Source organism: Anopheles gambiae, chromosome 2 (assembly GCF_943734735.2).
Source record: "Anopheles gambiae chromosome 2, idAnoGambNW_F1_1, whole genome shotgun sequence".
Classification (NCBI taxonomy): Eukaryota; Metazoa; Arthropoda; class Insecta; order Diptera; family Culicidae; genus Anopheles; species Anopheles gambiae.
In genome coordinates, this window is record NC_064601.1 from 36,899,244 (window position 1) to 36,913,024 (window position 13,781).

General features: G+C 46.4%; 1 protein-coding gene across 7 annotated transcripts in view; it reads left to right on the top strand.

The window, feature by feature from the left end:
- Positions 1 to 13,781, top strand: part of LOC1272775 (proteoglycan Cow) — an 83,400-nt gene that overhangs the window by 23,707 nt on the left and 45,912 nt on the right. The window lies entirely within an intron of this gene.

Here is a 13,781-nt window from a genome sequence, read left to right on the forward strand (position 1 = left end):
AGCTGCTATGTGTAGGTGAGTGGTTGTGTGCGTGCGATTCCGGCAGAGAACAAATACTACACATAAAAGACACACACACACACGCACACTGTGAGAAAATGTAGTCATGAAAAGCAATCCAGAACACTCACCGCCCGTTAACCTTTCTTCATGGTTTTGCGCCGTACCGTTACCGCGCAGCGCGTGTCCTTCCACGCTTCCGCTTCATTGGCAAGGCAAATGTGACCCTTTTTTCGTGGGTTCAAACCATTCGGCCAACGGGAAAATAGTCGTCTCTAATTCGATCGAAATCGATTTTTATGTTTTTATTCCGTCGTCCCTTTTTTGACTTCGGGGGCTGTACAGCAAAAACCCCACCTTCCTGGGAAATTCCGACCAGAGCGAACGTCCGACACCAGCGCGCGTAACAATTGGTGCTACACTGCCGTCGAAAATGAGGCTCGTAAATTGCTTCGTACCGGCACCGAAGGGTTTCGGCCTCCAAAAAAGAGCACCGTTTGCACAAAATTGCTACATCAACTTGGTACGGTCCATCTTTCCGACGGCTTTTCCGTAATCAAATCGGAGTGAAAAATCGACCGCACCATATACTGCTGCCCCCGTACTACCGACCGTTTCCTTCGCGTGCCATCATTCATCGGCGGTTAGTGGATGCATACCGTGGTTTACATTTCAGCAGGCCTCACAAAGTCCCGTTTCCTGCCCAAGGGGGTCAGTTCGCTGTTCTCGGTCACGTTTGGTAGCGCTGTGCCGCTGCCAGCAAGTACACGACGTTGTCACATTATATCGCAGCAAATGATAGAAGAAAAGTTTTCCCCCTGCCTTCCACCATCTTCTCGAGTTTCTTCGTGGAGCCGGAAGGCGGCAGCCGAACAACGAATGATTTATGTCCGTTTCGGTTGAATGTTTCCCCTCAAGAAGAAAAAAAAAGCCGGAACACCCACCCATCTACCAGTCACCCAGCAGTGACCAGCAGTATTCGTAAGAACCGTAGCAACGGTGTGTGGGTGGCAGTGTTGTGAACTCCCACCATTTCGAGAAATGTCATTAAGGTGAGCTGGAGTAAAGTCAAAATGTTTGCCGGCAAGAAACTGTAAAAACCGTTGCCGGTGGTAGCAAAAACAAAAAAACAAAACGAAAAACACAGTAATCCTCGAGAAAACTTTACAAATGTTAACCACCGCCAACACCGCAAAACCACGCTCTACCGGAAGCCGAATCAACTGGCGCTGGGTGGAAAGAGAGAGCGCGAGTGTGCTGCGAACAACTTTCACAAACGCAAACTGCCGGCGCGGGCTGGGATCGTGCCGGGGCGCGAAGAGGGACGCCGGGAATGAAAAGTATAATTACTTAATTTTAATTATTATCAGTTCGTGACTCGTCCCAAGCCGGGTGCGTTCGTTTATCGCGCAAAAACGGGAAGATCGCCATTAGCTGTAACGTCCAGCAGACGGCAGACACTCAAACAAACACACACACACCGACACACCGACATACACATACATTGTCATTGAGCTACAGTCGAATGGAAAGCTTGAGCTTGATTACTCTCGACCACGAACATCCCCATCTGCTTCACTTCCGGGTATCTTTTCTAGACTTTTCTTCCTTTTTCGATTAATTGCCGGAAATGATCAAGACAGATTATCCACAACTACGCACCACTAGTGGTGTGTTTCTGTATGTGTGTGTGTGTTGCACATGTAGTTCCCCTGTATTGGCCTGGTTTGTAAGGGTTGCGTTGTGTATCGTACGTTGTAAGGTGCTGTTCTTCTCCCGGTTGCAACGATCCGTTCTCGTGCAATCGACTTCGCAATCGAGCATCGTTTGCTCAGCCCCCCACCCTTTGTGCTGTTCGCCCGTCATGTTGTCCTCCGCCCATAACGGTCGAGTAGCTCGATCGCACGCGCCAATGTCAACAAACGCGTACGTGAGTGATGGACGAGCTTTCCTTTTGCTTTTTTGCTGTTTTCTAGAGCAAAGATGCTGTTGTGAAATTTTCACCTCAGACCCGGAAAACGATGACGGTGAAGTGGCCTCCCCGCTCAGCTTTCTGCCCCACCAAGGCAAATCTCCTTTAACCCCCTCCCCTTATGCGACTAGCGACGACCACTAGGGGGGCGAGGACAAAGAAAAAGACTTCATTCGAGCGGAAAACACTTGTTCGTCCGTCGTGGTGGCTGCCGGTAGCAACGGTGTTGGACTATTTTTGTACCGAGTTGGTATTGTTGGTTAAGGGTGTGCCACCGCAAAGAAGAGAACGCTTGCGGTAAGATGCTGTTCTTTTCTTCAGCTTGTTCCTATGTTGCTGTGTATAATACATGGCGTTTTTGTTTTGTTTATTGTTGTGTCTTTGCAATTGTGTGCGATATGGTGTGCATACGAGCTCACTTTCTGTTTGCTGTTGCGGTTATGCAATGAAAAGGAACGTTTTTTTGTTGCTGCTTGGGCTACCATATGATAAGTACTTTCAAGTGTTTAAATCGTTAGCGAGTTGTCACAGAATTCACTGAAAGTGACAAGCTGCAAGCAAAAGGCGTCTTAGGCTACCCTTTCTTAGTCAGCCGGAGGAATATTTATTTTATTTATAGCATTTTTGCCTTAATAAATAACACTTTTCTTTTACAATACCTTTTAATGTACCGTTCCAAACTACTCCTAATTCTTGGCTGGTTTAGCAATATCTATACTTATCCAGAGACATTTGAATGCCTCGGAATGAAGCTCCCTGGTAAATACTATTTTCCAGCTTTCTTTTGCTCATACAAATCTCGCCCTTAATCCGTCAAACTTTGAGCACAGACCGGAGGCTTGAAATACTTACCCACACTCTTTACACTGTACGTCAGCAACAGCAATGGCAGTAACAACCTTCCGGAAGATCTTCCGGGTATTTTTGTTTGGCTGAACTACCTACTTCAACCGAAAACAATGCTTCAGCATAATTAATTCTGAACGATTGAAGGACGATTTTCTGAGCGATTCACTTCCGCGCCCAGGAATGGTTTGGTGAGATGGGCTAAGGCCACCGACAACCCATTTCCCGCCTTCAATTGAAGTGGTTTTGGGGGCGGAAAAAAGGAGAAACGCTGCGGGTATGAAACTGGCTGAGAAAGCTGGAGCTTTCTTTGCCCTTGTTTTTGGTGCAAAAAAAATAAAACACACGGTTATGGTAAACACTTGAACTAATGATTGAAATCAGTCAAAACAATTAACTGCGCTTTCGCTTCCGTCGCGATTATTCAAAGCAATGAAGAATTCAATTAAAATCCTTTTTTCAATGCCCCGGCAGTTTGGGAGTTTGGCAGTTTTTGAGTGGCGCCAAAACGTTTCGCAACATTTCCTCCCCGATTACCCACTAAGCGCACTGAATCCTCTTTTATGGCGCAATTCCTATGCAATGAAGCGTCGTCTTGCTCGCTGCCATCGCAATTTTGCAAGCAATCGGCGCACTCGATTTTCCGCTCGCTACCATATGTGCGGTGGGATCAAAGGAGCTTATTTTTCGGACCACTCGTGGACCACAGCAGCACATACAAGGACCAAATGGGAATAAAAAAAAAGTAGCGATACGAGAATGCCCTACGGCAAAGCGGGTTTAAAATTGCATCTCCATCGATAACCGTAACGCCGTCCTCGCGCTAGTCTCAAAATTGCCCAAAGCAGCTTATTTGTCGCATTCGGGTGATGGAACTCGTTTCGTTTCAACCGCTTGCTTGGTGACTGGTTTGTGTGTGTGTGTGTGTGTGTGTGCCGGACGGCGTCGGTGTCCGGTGGAAAAGTATTGCAGTAGGTTAAGCACTTCACCGCACTCTGGCATACCGGATCGATTGAAATGCAGCCAACGCGAGCGAGAGAGAACCGCAAGAAGAAAGTGCAACGAATTGCTGGTGGGGAAAAAAGGACTACAGAAAGCTCCCGGAAAGAATCCTTTTAACCTCAAGTTCGGGAACGGCGAAAAAAACATTACCCTCCCCCCCCTCCCTGGGAACCACCACAACCGGTAAACCAGTGGAACCAAAAATTGGGAAACGAACGAGATTATAATCCCGCTGCAGAGCCGAGCGCGCTCGCTTGTTCCCCTTGCACAAAGATGCATCACTGTTTTATTGCGCAGCGCACGGCAACTCTTGCAAACAAACTCCCAAGGGGTGGGCACGGGCACGTTGGCGGACCGGCCGCAGCCACCATGCTGCCATGAATTGCACAAACGAGGGTCATACATTTTGTAAATACATTACCCTTGCTGCCATCCATCCTGCCTTGTGCTGCCCGTTTGTGAGGCAAAGGGACGGCAAGGGACGATGGGGGAGACGGGGGGAGCTGGTATAAGAGTTTTAACTGAGAGCGAAAAGTTCCTCATCAAAGATGGGTAGAGAAGGGCAGCGGGTGGTACTGTGTTGGGCAGATCGGCAAGGCAGTTAGCGAGTGTGTGGGCAGGAGAGGCTGGCCGGCGAAGTAAAAGTTTATCCATATTTTCCTTTGGTCCAGCGAGTTTCTTGTGTCTGCCCTCATTTCCTGTCCTTCCTTTCCTGAACTGGAAAGTTAAACTGGATCAAGTACTTTTTCTCTCCCTCTCGCGTGCGCTCTCTCTTTCTCTCTCTCTCTCTTTCTCTCTGTCTTTCGCTCTGCTTCAGGTCGTTCCGTAAAGCTCCGAAATGAGGTTTTACTAAATTGTGCTGCGCGATGGAAATTGTGTGGTTGATGAAATATGGACACTTGTTTTCGCCCATCCACTGGGGTGGTGCCGGGCTAGAGTGCCGGTGTGCGGATGTGACGAAGAGGATGAGGTATGAGGCTGCGCCAAGCACACACACACAGCAGTGCATGCATGGCTTCAATTTTCATTGCCATATAGATTGAGCAAATGTATTTCAACAATGGAAGCACCTTTTCCACTCAGCACTATCCCCAGGCTTTTGGTCGCCAGCGGCAGCAGCATCCTTCATCGCCATCATTAGTGCTTTACGGTGGTTCTACGAAAAGTCAGACCACGGAATATAGAGTCTAGTCCCTAAATTTGCCCCAAAACTAGAACAAAACTTTTGCCCTACTTTTATGGCGCTTCCAGAAAGCTTCCGGGTGTGGTTGGGAAAATTTGGACGAAAAAAAGGAAACTCAACAGCTTGCTACCTGTTTTGATGTTGCCTAGCGTGTTTGAATGCGTGTTTAAACTTGTCTTACGTTGTGTTGCATTTGCCAGTGGATAACGATTGTATCTATTCGGCTGATGATGATGTAGTAATGATGATGTCGTTTCTTCCAGTGGCAATCATCGATAATAGAGACAACTAGCAATCAGCTTCACAGTAAGAGTTTAAATTGCTTCAAAATAGTCTTAATTTTGACCAGTTTTTTTACAGACGAGATCATTGATCTCGTCATATTTCTGCTTATAGTTCAGCTGTCTGACAATTGTGTGAATAAACTCATTGTTAACTCCAAAACCAATATACTGAAGCAAGCAATTTAAAGCGTTTCGCTGTCAGTTTGTATGATAAAACATGCAATGCTCAAAAAGATAGTCACCAGAACGTCATCGCACGCTCATTCTCGCACCTTCTTCTTGGACATAAAGAGTGTCTGTTCTGGTTCTGGCGACATATGGAAGATGCAATCCTGTTAAACATTCGATACGATCTCGACTATACTTAGGGGGGAATACGGGATGGAAAAGACTATATTGAGGAGAGTTGGAGATAATATCGACATGCTTTATATCAGTTTTATTTTGTTCCGACCATGTTGCTGCGTGTAAAATTAGTACATGAGAATTAGCATCGGCAGGAGCAACATTCAAACATGGTAAGGTGGACATTGTGATCCACCGTTAACAAGGCACCGGCAACCAAAAATGGCCTTGTTAGACAATTATAGAAATGATCGTGCAGGATTGTGAAGAGCTAGAAATGGAATGTTAATCAATGTAATCGGCAAATAACAATGCAAATTTTGAACAAGTGCATCAAAATATCATTTCTAAGCCGTCCTTACCCAAAACCAACAATAATCCATACGCTCTTTGAACGATAATCCAATCTATGCCCAGAGCTATCAATAAAAAAAATCCCCTGCTTAATCCACCTTGTTTGAAAAAAAAAAACTGTAAGAACCTTTCTGCGTTACACCTACGGGCGAATAAAGACCGAAAAACAACACACAAAACATCGTTACAGCGCTCGATGCGGCTCCGTTCACTATACGCCGGGTTCCGGTCCTGGGTGGTGAGAAAAAAGATAAATCTCCCTTTATGATCTCCGTCTCGTGCTACCTATGCGCGCGGAGCGATCCCTTTTCGTGCCCTCGTGTCCCCTGCCTCTCCCGAACGCTGTTCACCCGACCATCCGCATGGTCCTCCACTTGCAAATGCGTGTGCTGTTTCGTGCATTCCAAGCGAATACCTCCTCAAGCGAACACAGCGCAACGAATGTATGAAAATGTCGGTAATAGGACATACCACCGCCGGACGACCATCCTTTGGTGGTGCTGGATTCCTTTACAGAGCTTCCCTTGCTTGGCCGACCAGTTTTCCCTCTCTGGATGAAGCAAGCAAGCACAGAAAAATTTACGAGACGTTCGGCAGCATCCACCCGACGAGCCCTTTAACAGCACACCGAAATAAATCGACAAAACAGATGGCTTTCGAAAACGGGGAGTACGCTTTTCCCGCTTGCTGGTTGGGCGGTGGGAACGTTTTCGTCGTACGCCCGTTTCGGTAGGGTTGTGCAGCTTCGCCCGTCGGCAAACAGCGATTCGGTTGCTGGAAATGGGTTTGCGAAATAAGCATCGCCCTGACCGTGCGACCACGTTTGTCGTTGCTTTTGCTGTCGTTTTGGCGAACGCACGGCGTACATCACCGGAAACGGCCTTGCGGCATCCAATATATCTGACGGGGGAAAGCATGTTACCTTTTTTTGGTACATTCGCGCCAGGATGGTACCAAATGAGAAGAAGGGAGAGAATGAGAGCAAAAACACAAACCCCATATGCCCACCGACTAACACTTTCACTACCGCGCATTTGAGGAGGAAGGACACGCCACTCACGGTACGGTGTGGCCATCTTTCTTTGTCCCCGAAAGCCCCCACTAAATGGAAATCCATTCGTCACAGGTGTGGAACGGATGAACACGGCACGACACCTTCGCATGCGATCGCATTCGTTCGCACCCGAAATGGAAAATCAATCCCCGTTACATCTCCCTTTCCCTTCTGCGCTAACCCTTGCCAACCCCAACCGCCATCACTCGTGCGCCATCACTCGCACAAGAAAATCGAATTGCCAGATACCGAGATTCCGATGCGTAAAGATGCTGTCGACTGCACGGGCGCTCCTCGCGAACCCAAACCAAACCCCAGTTAATATCGCGTGAAAATGGATTTTCCTGTAGGTTATTAATTTTTTATCACGTCTACCCCGTGTGCCATGTGACAGACGCTCGCGCAAATCGCGCGCCACACACGTCTTACATTGAGCTGTGTTCGAGCGGTACCTATCTATAGAGCCGCTGCAGAGAAACGAGAAACGATCTCAGCCAGCACACATCTGCCGGAACGGGCAGCAACGCTCGTTGCCTAATCGTGGCCTTCGGCGGCATAAAAATCACATACCGCTTCCTTTGCGCTATCGACCGACCTAACCGACCAACATCCTTTCGTTTGGCCCGAAATACCGAATCGTCTGTGGGTGTGTGACAGTCGGTAGTGACAGTCGCGTCTCGTTTCTAATTCATGATAACGGATTCGCCTTTGGACTCCCGTGGCCGTAGCCCTTCCTGTTATTGGGCGGTGGAGAAGGAGGAGCGAATAAAAAAGCTTGACAAAATGACATTCTAAATGAAAATGGCTCCCGGTTCCGTCCCGGACGTCAGTGAGTATAAGGGGGGTCCGAAGAAGGCAATGGTTTGTGGGGCGGATTTGGCACTTTCCGGCGTTCACCTGTAGCTTCGGCACCGCCCGGGCACGCTCGGTTTATCTGTGACCAATTTGGGAGGGTGTAGCACTTTCGGTAATGGGAGGTTGAAAAAAAACACAGTGTGACGCAAAACCGAGGGAAATAGAATGTTTTTTATTCCAAACCTTTCCCGTGTACCACACCGTGTGCTGTGTGTAACCTCGATGGGAATGTTGCGGTTATGGGATCCGGTTTTTTGTGTGTGCTTTTTTTGGCCCTGCGGCTGGGCAACGAAGATATAAATTTGAAAGAAAAGTATTAGCATCCGTTATGAAGTGTGTTCTTTTTTGTCGCTGTTTCGTTATTTGGGGTTTACTTTGCGTTATATTTGGAGAATAATTATCTAACCATTAGCTGATTAGGTCGACTGTTTGGAGAATACACTTTAATAGTTTTTAGTGCTCCCTTGATACAAGCACAGACTGGTGGTGTACTGAAATATACATCGACCGGTCAATTAATTCGCTTCATTTCGCTTTTTTTATACATCCAGCACTTAAAATCATGTTTTTTATCGCCACTTTTTTTTTGCAACATCATTAGCATGTTCATATTCATCCCAGATAATGACCCTCCAATAATCACTATCGAGAGGACATCACAAAAAAAACACGCGCACACACCATGAAGCTTAACAAGTGCAACAAGTCGTTTGCCACGAGCCATAAATTACTTTGCTATCCATTTCACAACGTGGTTAGCTTGTCCTTTTAGGGTATTGGTATCAGCTACAGGCGACCGTGCACAGCGGTCCGTTGTCTTGGCGTCCAAGATGAGGCATACGGCGACGGGCCGTAATTGAATTATGGCGATGGAAAAGATAAGCCATGCTTGCGTTCACACGACTCCCAAAATCGATCGCAGGATGCTTTATTATTATTTTTTTAATTCGGTTAGTTGACTAAACTGCAGAGATGTCGTGCAGTTGTGAAATACCGTACGCTCTTGTTGTTAAAACTACCACACCAAAAAAAGGCATGCCATGCAACTGCTTACGCCAACGTTTGCGGCTAGCACAAGCGCACGCAGTTATCTTCTGCGTCGGAGCGTGAATACGCAAACGTTCGTTAATTAATTATAAGCATCGTCCGGCCCTGCATCATCCCGTTGCGTAGGTGTCGGTGCCGCAAATGCATTGATTTCATGCTACCCTGCATAGGTCATGCCTGTGCATAATCCGATCATTCCACCGTTGCACCGTATACCCCAAGCAGCCAGTGGAAAAGGACTGGCGAATTGAAATTGGCAAATATTTCGTCCCTCCCCATTTGGGTATTTATTTACCGCGCCCGGATTGACGGTATAATTTGTGCAAATATGCTACCAGCTGTCCAGTGGCCACCACCATCACCGTTGGTGCACTTTCGACCGGTCCATCTTTTGACGCTTGATTGTCGATTTGCGTCGGTGTATCACAGTGTGTGTGTTTGCAGGTGCAAGCATAACAAAAAAAAATCAGATGGCAATTATCTTCATCAGTAGTATCCCCCTCTCATTGCAACTGGTTGTCCCTAACGCTTTGATGTTTCATTCGTTTGATTCGTTCGGGCAACATACCGTTCAATCGCGTCTGTTCCGACGTGTGGTTAATTATCCAAAATAGCACTAGCAAATTCACACCTTTCCGCTCGCAGTTGTAGCAAAAAGCGAACACCCACCCCTAAGAGGGGAAAGCAACGGAAGCAATCCGCACGCAAATACGCCGAACTTTTCTGCGGATGCGTTTTTGCTGCGATTCGAAAAAGCCTGGTTTCACATCAGCAAACACATGCTCGGTGGATGCTGCGCTGGCCTGCTACATCATAACTTGTGCCGCGTCACCCCTTCGATTGCGGCGGTAGTAGTTGGGGGAGTGATGGCACCCCCAGTAGGCATAAAATATGTTTTGTACCGACAGCTCCCATTCTGCGCGTGCAGAACCCGCACCCCGGCAGCAGCTTGTTTGTTGCGTTTATTTTTCATTCGTTTATTTATTCCATTCCCGAGCGTCAGTCGAGCGCGCGATGCTGGATTATTAATATTATTAATATTGTTATTTCTGTCAAACGAGCGTGAATTATTGTTGAGCTTAAATTGCGTAACAGACACACACACATACACACACACACACACACGCATACAGCCTAAAACCGGGACAGCTTTTTCATGCCTGAGCACACCCTAAAGGTTGCGTGGAATTAGCTTCTGTAATTGATGTGCTTTTGTATCGTTCTGCTGTCCTGGGTATGCTGTCCTCCGGCATGTATGTTGCAGAGTGTTTTTACCACCAAACAAATCTTTTAAAATTAATTGTCTGAAAGTCTTTTGCGAGTTTGATCCATGAGTTTGTCTGTATTGAAGAGTAACGTTTTCTTTAGTGGAGTAACGTTTTCTCCGACATAATTGATGCAAATGCTAATAGCTGATCCTAATTCTTTAAGTAAGGCATTTCCAAAATATTCAAATGTAATAAATCCTTTGGTTTTGCACTCTGAACCATTTTAATGTACATTGATGTAGCTATACGAATACATTACAAGGAAGTGCAATTTATGGAAATTTTGCGGCTATAGTTCAATCCACGACCATAAATAATGCACTGAACAAGAGATTTGATTCATGACTCTTGTGTTATATGTACAATGAGCATACACACAGTTAATTATACCTTCAGACCAATGGCAGGCAAACGTAAGTTCAAGATGAAGATTTTGATTTAATTAATCCAACGTCAACCTATTGTTGACTCAATAACTAGCCGTAAATGCTCAAATCTACTTGGAACGTGCTTATCTTAGGTGTTTTCATACCTCAACGGCACGGTGCACCATAGACTGTAGCCGGTGAAAGGAATAGCTTTGTTGGTGTATTATCTGCATTTGCTGAACTAAATACCGGCGCTGGAGCATTCTAGTTGCATATGAATGATTTATTATTCATTATCAGATTATACCGTACATCTGCTCGTACGGCATCAATAGACGATGAGAATCTCCCAACGAGCGCAATATGTGCGACAATTACAATCGAAGCCATGTGTGAGGCCGAGGCGATGCTGCTCCAAATCCTTTAAATTAAGCTGGGCAGATTTTGCTCCTTCTACTACCGGCACAATCTTACCAGGGATGGGCAATTTGGATACATTTATATGCGATTGACATTTATACTGTCAGAAATTGGCTTCATAATACTATCTGGCACAGTCGAGTACAGATTGCAGAAGTTGTCTTATTGAGGGTGTTTAAGGTCATCCTTTCGAAATCGCACGTTCTTTCCGATGCATATCGCTCCCTTTCGGGCAATATGCGAGCAAGTGATAGTAATCGCACTTAACCTCACTTTGCTAATTGCACTGATCCTACAGCTTGGGCCGACCATACTATAAATGCAAGTGTTTCTCAGTGCGCTGAGCCATCTTCTTGGGAGGGAACACGTGGGAAGAGGCACAAGTAAGTGCGATTCGATCGGTGCCAGTTATACGCCAATATCGAGAGGTGTTCGAGAGAGCTTTGAACGTCATTCCAGCCTAATGCATAATGAATTGATTGTGATAATAAAGGCTCTCCATTTCCGGACCTGGCAGCGGTTATGAGGTTCTTGCTCGGTTTTGATAAAACGCGTTCACCCGAGGTGCGGTGCGGGCACCATTCAAAGGCCACTGCCGGCTACACCGTCATTCATCCCGAGGTTTTTGATGCATCATCCTGGTGCTGCAGTGACGGGTGCATTGCTGACGCATTCTGCACAACCTCGTTCGACCGGCTGCAGGTCCCGCAGCCACCGAGAACAGGCCCGGAGCTTGCGGTGACTTTAATTATGAGTCGCAGGCTATAGGCCAGGTCATCGTATTTCGAAGCGCCACCTGGGACACGGAGCATGAGTGGCCTCACCTGGCAAAGCTCTGTTCCGCCTCGTCGACATGTGTGTTGCCGCGCGGTACCGGGAAATGAAAGCCCCAAAAACGACGGGTTACGGTTCCAACCCGAAACCACGACAATGGTCTACCCTATTCGGTGCGCTGCAACAGGAGCGTCCAGGCAATGCCGGTATCTGGCACAATGAAAATGGTACGAACCGAGTTGTGCTGCATAAGTTAAATTTTGGACAACACAGCACCACACAGCTATTCTGCTATGTGCGCTGGGCGTGAGACACTGCATGCAAGCGCACGCACTACAGAGCAAATGTCGCTCGGAAATGGCTTTCCAGGGTGTGTGTGTGTTCGGAGAGCGGGTTTGGCCGAGCTCTGCGGTTGGGAATTAGGGGGACTGGTGCAGTGGCCGGTGTTGTAATTACTGTCGGTCAGCATTGCGCCGGCAGCGTACAAAGCAATCGGATGTCACCGTGGTCACCGATACCATTGCACAACGTCAGCAAAGTTTGCCGTACTGGCACTGGACTTTACGCGTAGCATTTGGCGGAAGCAGCTTTATTTTTTGATTCATGTTGGCCTACCGCTGGCGCTCGCCTACATGTTGGCGTACCGCGTTTCAATCGAATGCAAGTTTGATTGATAACAATCTGTACAATATTTATTACTATTTATTACTATAAGCATTGAATCTATTCGCTGATAGTTCCTGGCGGACGGTAAAATAGTTTATTTAGAAGGGCGAATTCCAAATAATTATTCAAGTCTTTGTATGAGAATGGTATTTTATAAATTACAGATATACTAACTATCGGTTCAATATGATGGGTAGCCTGTACAAAAAATGGGTTTGATGCTTCAGTGCTGAGATACACCATTCTGTTTAGCATAGTACAGCTTAAACTTCGGCTTATGCCAAACATTGTTTGGCAAACAGTAAACAATTATTGGTATTTTTGTACTCGCATCACGAACTTCAGAAAAATACAAACAGAAAATGTGCTCTGTGCCTTGAACAGCTGCTTTCATGTTTGTTTTAGTGTTTTGTTTTTGCCAGCTGATGGTATGTAAGGAAAATTCCACGCCAACATCTTCTAATGGGAGTGTACGTCAGAAAAAAATAAACCTTCTAATCCTATACGAATCATACGAGCTTGTTCTTCACTGCCCTCATCCACGGGAAACAGATTTTCGTTTTTCTAATTGCTGCTTTTCCGGTCAAAGTTGGCTGCCCTCGACCGAAAGCCGAACACCATTATGCGGTTCGCTCGTACGTTCCTTCGTTCTTCAGCTTACCGGCCAGAATCAATCTTTTTTCAGGGTTTATCATCATACGGTTTGTTAAAAGCAAGTGTAATTTATGTATCATACTGTTAATATTATTTATTTGCTTTGTAAATAACTTAAATGCATTCCTTCTTAGAACCCCTGTTTGCCAATTTTGTTTAAAACTTAACTTTAACAGCTTTCACAATCAAATGTAAGTAATTGTCAACTAATTAAACAGTTTGCCAACCCCTGAACTCAACGATCCTGGCGCCGTATATTGTCCGGATGGTCCAAGCGCATTCCAAGAAAGGAAGAAAACGGTAGAAAAATGATATCCGATCTCTTAGCAATGCAAAGAGATGGTCGGCATCGAAATTCGGACGGTTCAAAGTGAATTTCTCTACCACAACTTGAACGAAAAAAAAGGGCAAGATTCCTTAACCCAACCGAACGCTCCACGCTAATGATGGATCGCTAGAAATTGTCTGGCGCCTACGTGTCTGTCTGCGATCGTTCGTATCACGTTGGCAACGTGTGACCGGTTTTCGACTATGGGCAAGTTGGGGTTTCATGTTTACCCACTTTCCTACGCTTGGACGCATCGCTGTTAATCAAAAGGGCTGCCGAGCGCTGGTGAACCGTGTCGGGTTTGGCACCATCTTGGTTGGTTTGTTTGCACGTCTGAGGGGTTTCCCCCCCCCCCCCATTC